This window comes from Arachis ipaensis, chromosome B08 (assembly GCF_000816755.2).
Source record: "Arachis ipaensis cultivar K30076 chromosome B08, Araip1.1, whole genome shotgun sequence".
Taxonomy (NCBI): domain Eukaryota; kingdom Viridiplantae; phylum Streptophyta; class Magnoliopsida; order Fabales; family Fabaceae; genus Arachis; species Arachis ipaensis.
Window position 1 is genome coordinate 97022007 of NC_029792.2, and position 8998 is coordinate 97031004.

The window sequence follows — 8998 nt, forward strand, 5'->3', positions numbered from 1 at the left end:
TGAGGCTTCTTGGATTGTTTCTTGTGGTAGTCTTGATAAATGATCAGTAACTTGGTTTTCAGTGCCCTTCCTGTCCTTTATTTCAATATCAAATTCTTGCAAGAGTAATATCCACCTGATAAGTCTTGGCTTAGCATCCTGTTTTGACATTAAATACTTAATGGCAGCATGATCAGTATAAACCATAATTTTGGATCCTATCAAGTATGATCTGAACTTATCAAATGCATAAACTACAGCTAACAATTCCTTCTCTGTTGTGGTGTAATTTTTTTAAGCTTCATTCAATACTTTACTTGCATAATATATGACGTGATGCAATTTTTCCTTCTTTTGTCCAAGCACAGCACCAATTGCAATGTCACTTGCATCACACATGAGTTCAAAAGGTAGTTCCCAATCTGGGGGTGTGATGATTAGTGCTGTTGTGAGTCTATTTTTTAAAGTTTCAAAGGCATGCTGGCAATTTTCATCAAAAACAAAAGGAGTATCAATCATAAGCAGACTGCTCAAAGGTTTAGCTATTTTAGAAAAATCCTTGATAAACCTTCTATAAAATCCTGCATGCCCCAAGAAACTTCTAACAGATTTCACATTAGTTGGTGGAGGGAGCTTCTCTATGATTTCCACTTTTGCCTTGTCAACTTCTATCCCTTTTCTTAAAACTTTGTGACCAAGAATAATCCCTTCGGGCACCATGAAATGGCATTTCTCCCAGTTCAAAACTAAATTAGTTTCTTGGCACCGTTTCAAGACGAGAGTTAGATGTTTCAGGCAAGTATTGAAATTGTCACCAAAAACAGAGAAGTCATCCATGAAGACCTCTAGAAACTTTTCGACCATATCAGAGAAGATGGAGAGCATACACCTTTGAAATGTGGCTGGGGCGTTACAAAGCCCAAAGGGCATCCTCCTGTATGCAAAGACTCCAAATGGGCATGTAAAGGCAGTCTTCTCTTGATCCTTGGGGTCCACCACGATTTGATTATACCCAGAATATCCGTCCAAAAAGCAATAATAGGCATGGCCGGCCAATCTTTCCAGCATCTGATCAATGAATGGGAGAAGAAAATGATCTTTCCTGGTGGCGTCATTCAATCTTCTATAGTCTATGCACATCCTCCACCCCGTCACTGTTCTAGTAGGGATTAACTCATTATTCTCATTGGTGATGACCATCATTCCTCCTTTCTTTGGTACAACTTGGACCGGGCTTACCCATGAGCTGTCGGACATTGGGAAGATTATCCCTGCATTCCACAACTTCATTACTTCCTTCTGGACAACTTCCTTCATCGTGGGATTTAGCCTTCTTTGAGGTTGAACTACTGGCTTGGAGTTATCTTCCAAGAGGATCTTATGCATACATACTGCAGAGCTGATGCCTCTCAGGTCGTCAATGGTCCATCCTAAAGCGTCTTTGTGAGCTTTGAGTACATCAAGAAGTTCTCCTTCTTCCTTTTTTGTTAATGACGAATTGATGATCACTGGGAAGTTCTCTGATGCACCCAAGAATGCATATTTGAGATGGGTGGGTAATGGCTTTAGTTCTTGTTTTCGTACTTCTTCCTTCTTGTCTTGTTTTTCCCCTTGCTCAATAGACATCTCGGCTACTTGTTCCTCTGTTGTCTCTTGATTTTCTTCTTGCTCTTGAGGATTATCTTCCAACATTTCTTCCACCAAACTCTCTATCATATCCACTCTCACGTAATCCTCTTGCTCAGGAATGTGTTGCATTGACTTGAAAACGTTTATGACCATTTGTTCATTATGGACCCTGAAGATCATCTCTCCTTTTTCTACATCAATGATGGCTCTTGCTGTGGCTAGAAATGGCCTTCCCAAAATGATTGAATTGTTTCCTTCCTCTTCATTATCCAAAATCACAAAATCTGCTGGAAAAATAAACTCCCCAACCTTCACCAACAGGTTTTCCACAATTCCATTGGGTGTCTTGATCGATCTATCAGCCATGACTAGTGACATCCTGGTGGGTTTGAGTTCTTCTATAGCAAGCTTCCTCATCATAGACAGGGGCATTAGGTTGATACTAGCTCCGAGATCACAAAGAGCCTTGTCTAATGTCATGTTGCCTATGGTGCAAGCAACTACAAAACTTCCTGGATCTTTAAGTTTTGGTGGGATTCCCTTTTGAAGCACCGCGCTACATTCTTCAGTGAGAAGTATAGTTTCCTTCTCCAACCAGCTTTTTTTCTTGTTAATGAGTTCCTTCAAGAACTTGGCATATAAGGGCATCTGTTCCAATGCTTCAGCCAGGGGAATGTTGATTTCCAGCTTCTTGAAAGTTTCCAGGAATTTGCGGAAGTGTTGATCCTTGGTTTCTTTGTTGAACCTCTGAGGGTATGGTAGTGGAGGTGTAATGCTCTTCTCCACTTGCTGCTGTCCCGGAATTGCTTCCTCTGAACTATGTGGCTGGTTGTCTTTCTCTTTGAGCTTCTCTGGGGCATTTCTTCTTGTTGTCATGTCTTTGTTGCTAGCTTCCCCTTTCTCTGATGATTCTTTATTGCTATCCAAAGGCTTCTTGGTTACCTCCTTGTTGTTGTCTACCAATGTCTTTCCACTCCGTAGTTGTATAGCTTTGCACTCTTCTTTTGGATTAGGAATGGTGTCACTTGGTAGTGAGCTTGAAGGTCTCTCAACAGAAATCTGCTTGGAGATTTGCCCAATCTGCCTCTCTAGGCTCTTCATGGAGGCTTCATGGTTCTTGGTTGTCATTTCTTGGTGTTTCCACATTTTGTCTATCAAGGTTTCCAAGTTAGTGATTCTTTGAGATTCTGGTGATGCTTGTGGTGGGTTGTGAGATGTGGATGGTGGATGGTAGGCATTTTGGTTGGTGGGTTGGTTATTGGATTGATAATGGTTGGGGTTGGGGTAGTTGTTTTGAGGTTTTCTTAAGGGTTTTGGTTAGTTTGCTGCTGGTTGTGGTTTTGGTTGTTCCTTGAAGTGTTTTGGTTTGAGTTCCTCTGCCATGGTTGTTGGTTCTGGTTGTGATTGTCTCTCCATCTGAGGTTTGGGTGGTTCTTCCAGGATGGATTGTAGGTATCACCATAAACTTCATTCTGTCCAGAGTTTTGGTTATGCATGTACTGCACTTGCTCCTGTTGTTGCTCTTCTTGGCTTTCTTCATTTTGCACCCATACAGTTGATGGGTGGCTTGTGTTCACAGCTGCTACTTGAAGGCTGTCAATCCTTTTTGCCATTTGTTCAAACTGTTGTTGAATTTGTTGTTGCATCATCTTGTTTTGAGCCAAAATAGAGTCTACTCCTTCCAGTTCTAGTACCCCCTTTCTCTGTGATGGTTGGCGGTTTCTTTGATAAGAAAAGAAATATTGATTGTTGGCCACCATGTCCACAAGATTCTGGGCTTCCTCAGCAGTTTTCATCAGTTGTAATGAACCTCCAGCAGAATGATCTAATGCCTCTTGAGATTTCAATGTCAGGCCTTCATAGAAATTCTGCAGCACGTCCCATTCATTGAACATCTCTGGAGGACACTTTCTGATTAAGGCTTTGTACCTCTCCCATGCTTCATACAAGGATTCGGCATCTAATTGTGTGAATGTCTGTACCTCGGTTTTCAGCCTGATGATCCTTTGGGGTGGATAGAATTTGGCTAGAAATTTAGTCACCAAATCATCCCAACTAGTGATACTTCCTTGGGAAAAAGTTTCAAGCCATTGTGCGGCCTTGTCCCTTAATGAGAACGGGAACAACAGAAGCTTGTAAGTTTCAACAAAAAAAGAAAAAGAGCTGAATCTTAAAGAACAAGAAATTAAATGGCAAAAACTTAGAACGCAAGAAATGTAAATTGCAGAATCTTAAAGTGCAAGAAATGTAAATTGCTTGAATCATAAAAGGAGTTGGGAATTGGGATTGCAGAAATTAAACAAGGAAAAGTAAAATTCAACAAACAGAAATATAAAAGATGGATTCAATTAAACCGGATCTCAAATGACAATAGCAATAAGCTTGGTGTAGCAACGAAACAAGGAAATTGAAACTGAAAGATGTAGATCTCAGGACCCAAGAGACTAGATAACCAAGTCTAAATCTCAATGCCTTCCTAAATCCAAATTTAGAATTCAATTGCAAGAAAAGTAAAGATCAAGCAGTAGAAGAAAGGAATTCAAATATTGATTTCTCAAAAAGTGTAGTAAAGAAAACAGAGAGATCTCAAGGTGAGATTGAGACAGAATTTCCTCAATTCTTCAACACCCAAGACTCAAAATCTCCAAATAGCTCAAAACCCAAAAGCTCTCCAAAAACTACTCAGCAAAATTAAAAAGGAAAAGCTCCTCTAAAACTTCAAATCCTAAGCTATTTATACACTTTCTTCAAATGATCATTAAGCCTTGAATTGGGCCTTTAGTCTTGATGGAATTGGGTTGATAGTAGCCTCCGTTGATTGCTCTTGGTATTGGGAAGAAATCTATTTGTGAACCGGGCCATGAACCATTCACGTTTGAGTCAACGTTTGAGGCAAACGTTATGTATCAAAGCTATGCCATAATCATGAGAGTTGTTCTTCTTCTTGTCATATGAGCAATTATGGCACAAAAACTCATGAAAATGCATCAATTTATCCATGGTTGATTGAATCAAAGGAAACATGAAATTGAACCCAATTGGCTTACTTATGGCTTAAGAAAGTGCATAAAACTAAATGAAAACAAAGGAAAAAGACTAGTGAAACTAGGCTAAGATGACTTGTCATCAGTAATCATGGAGAAGAAGCATGAAAAGCTTCTCTCAATGCAGAGTCAAACAGAGCCCCCACATTCAAACTCTAAGTTTGGTGTTGGGAGGCCATGCTCTGAGTATCTGTGAGGCTCCATAAGAGGCAACTGTCAAGCTATTGACATTAAAAGAAGTCGCTTGTTGGGAGGCAACCCAATTTTTACTTATCTATGTTAAATTTCTATTTTCTATTGTTATTTTATGTTTTCTGAAGGTTGATGATCATGTGAAGTCACAAAAACAACTGAAAAAGTAGAAACAGAATGAAAAATAGTATTCAAAACAGAACACCCTGGAGGAGAAACTTACTGGCGTTTAAACGCCAGTAAAGGTAGCAGAATGTGGCACCATTTTGGGTGTTTAACGCCAGAAAGGGGCACAGAGCTGGCGTTTAATGCCAGAAATGGGCAGCAACCTGGCGTTTAACGCCAGGATTGGCAGAAAAGGGCATTTTGCACGCCTAATTGGTGCAGGGATGAGAAATCCTTGACACCTCAGGATCTGTGGACCCCACAGGATCCCCACCAACCTCAACTCACTCTCTCTCTTCTTCACACCTTTTCATAACACTCTTCCCTAAATACCCTTCACCAATCAACTCAATACCTCTTCCCCAAATACCTTTCACCAATCCGCATCCATCCATCATAAACCTTACCTACCTCACCTTTCAAATTCAAACCACTTTCCCTCCCAAACCCACCCTATATGGCCGAATCCTAACCCTCTCTCCACCCCTATAGAAACCCATCCTCACTCCTTCATTTTAACACAACATAAACACTACTTCTCCCCCTTGGCTGAAACACCAACCCACCTCCATCTTCTCAATTTCTTCTTCTTCTACTCTCTTCTTTCTTCTTTTGCTCGAGGACGAGCAAATCTTCTAAGTTTGGTGTTGTAAAAGCATTTCTTTTTGTTTTTCCATAACCATTTATGGCACCAAAGGCCGGAAAAACCTCTAGAAAGAGGAAAGGGAAGGCAAAAGCTTCCACCTCCGAGTCATGGGAGATGGAGAGATTCATCTCAAAGGTGCATCAAGACCACTTCTATGAAGTTGTGGCCAAGAAGAAGGTGATCCCCGAGGTCCCTTTCAAACTCAAAAAGGGTGAATATTCGAAGATCTGACATGAGATTCAAAGAAGAGGTTGGGAAGTTCTCACCAACCCCATTCAACAAGTCAGAATCTTAATGGTTCAAGAGTTCTATGACAATGCATGGATCACCAAGAACCATGATCAAAGTGTGAACCCGGACCCTAAGAATTGGCTTACAATGGTCCAAGGGAAATACTTAGATTTAAGTCCAGAAAATGTAAGGTTGGCATTCAACTTGCCCATGATACAAGGAGATGCACACCCCTACACTAGAAGGGTCAACTTTGATCAAAGGTTGGACCAAGTCCTCATAGACATTTGTGAAGAGGGCGCTCAATGGAAGAGAGATTCAAGAGGGAAGCCGGTTCAACTAAGAAGGCATGACCTCAAGCACGTGGCTAGGGAATGGTTGGAGTTCATCCAACGCTCAATCATTCCCACTAGCAACCGGTCTGAAGTTACTATAGACCGAGCTATCATGATTCATAGCATCATGATTAGAGAGGAAGTAAAAGTTCATGAGGTTATATCCCAAGAACTCTACAAGGTGGCGAACAAGTCCTCTACTTTGGCAAGGTCAGCCTTCCCTCATCTTATTTGTCACCTTTGCAATTCAGCTGGAATTGACATAGAGGAAGACGTCCTCATTGATGAGGACAAGCCCATCACTAAGAAAAGGATGGAGCAAACAAGATATCCTACTCATGGACAAGAGCATGAGAAAATTTCTCATCATGAAATCCCTGAGATGCCTCAAGGGATGCATTTTTCTCCACAAAACTATTGGGAGCAAATCAAGAGCATTCCATCCTCCTCCATGAAATTAGAGAATACCAAAGAACCATGAGAGAGGAGCAAAAAAGGCAAGGAAGAGACATTGATGAGCTCAAGCACTCCATGAGATCTTCAAGAGGAAGAACAAGCCGCCATCACTAAGGTGGACCCGTTCTTTAATTTTCTTGTTCTTTATTTCCTGTTTTTCGAATTTTTATGCATTATATTTATTTATGTTTGTGTCTTTTATTACATGATCATTAGTGTCTAAGTGTTTATGCCTTAAAGCTATGAAAATGAGTCCATCACCTTTCTTAAATGAAAAATATTTTTAATTGAAAAAGAAAAAGAAGTGCATGAATTTCAAATTTTAAAATAGTTTAGTTATTTTGATGTGGTGACAATACTTTTGTCTTTCTGAATGAATGCTTGAACAGTGCATATTTTTTTGAATTTGTTGTTCATGAATGTTAAAATTGTTGGCTCTTGAAAGAATGATGGAAAAAGGAGAAATGTTATTTGATGATCTGAAAAATCATAAAATTGATTCTTGAAGCAAGAAAAAGCAATGAAAAGCTTGCAGAAAAAAATATATATGCAAAAAAAAAGAGATAGAAAAATGGGACTCTAGCAAAGCTGAGTCACAATCTGAAAAGGTTCACCCAGTTATGTGTCTGTGGCATTTATGTATCCGGTGGTAATACTGGAAAACAAAATGCTTTGGGTCACGGCCAAGACTCATAAAGTAGCTGTGTTCAAGAATCAACATACTGAACTAGGAGAATCAATAACACCATCTGAATTCTGAGTTCCTATAGATGCCAATCATTCTGAACTTCAACGGATAAAGTGAGATGCCAAAACTGTTCAGAAGCAAAAAGCTAATAGCCCCGCTCATCTAATTAAGACTGATCTTCATATATGTTTTTGGAATTCAATGTATATTCTCTTCTTTTTATCATACTTTGTTTTTGGTTGCTTGGGGACAAGCAACAATTTAAGTTTGCTGTTGTGATGAGCAGATAATTTATACGCTTTTTGGCATTATTTTTAGTATGTTTTTAGTATATTTTAGTTAGTTTTTATAATTTTTTATTAGTTTTTAAATAAAAATCACATTTCTGGACTTTACTATGGGTTTGTGTGTTTTTCTGTGATTTTAGGTATTTTCTGGCTGAAATTGAGGGGCCTGAGCAAAAATCTGATTCAGAGGCTGAAAAAGGACTGCAGATGCTGTTGGATTCTGACCTCCCTGCACTCGAAGTGGATTTTCTGGAGCTACAGAAACCCAATTGGCGTGCTCTCAATTGCGTTGGAAAGTAGACATCCTGGGCTTTCCAGCAATAGATAATAGTCCATACTTTTCCCAAGATTTGATGGCCCAAACTGGCGTTCAAAGTCAGCATAGAAATTCTGGCGTCAAAAACGCCAGAACTGGCATAAAAGCTGGAGTTAAACGCCCAAACTGGCACAAAAGCTGGCGTTTAACTCCAAAAAAAGTCTCTACACATGAAAGCTTCAATGCTCAGCCCAAGCACACACCAAGTGGGCCCGGAAGAAGATTTCTGCATTAATTACCTATTTCTGTAAACCCTAGGCTACTAGTTTTCTATAAATAGGACCTTTTGCTATTGTATTTTAATACTTTTGATACACTTGATCATACTTTCATAGACCTTTTCACATTTGGGGGCTGGTCTCACGGCCATCCCTAGACCCTGTACTTATGTATTTTCAACGGTGGAGTTTCTACACACCATAGATTAAGGTGTGGAGCTCTGTTGTTCTTCATGAATTAATACAATTACTATTGTTCTTCTATTCAATTCACGCCTACTTCTTCTCTAAGATATAAATTTGTTCTTCAACTTGATGAATCTGATGATCCGTGACACTCATCATCATTCTCACCTATGAATATGTGCCTGACAACCAAATCTGTTCTACTAGCAATGGCTTGAATGCATATCTCTTGGGTTTCTAATCTAAGATTGGAACCTTCGTGGTATAGGTGAAGAACTGAAGATTGATGGTTTAGAGGCTATAGTAAACTCTCGTTGCAAGTATAGTTACTAAACCAAGTAATCAACCTTTCTTACAAAAGTTTTGGTTGTCACAAGTAACAAACCCCTTTAAAATTGATAACCGAGTATTTAAACCTCGGGTCGTCTTCTCAAGGAATTGCAGGGAGGTGTTCTTATTATTGGTTATGAGTCTTGTAAATTGGGGATTTTGAGAGTGAGGAATAGGTAATTTAAATAACAAGGAAAATAAATTGCAGGAATTAATAAATTAATATCTAATAAAACTCTTGGCAAGGTATGAAAATCAGAATTCCTATCCTAGTTATCCTTATCAATTGTGATGAG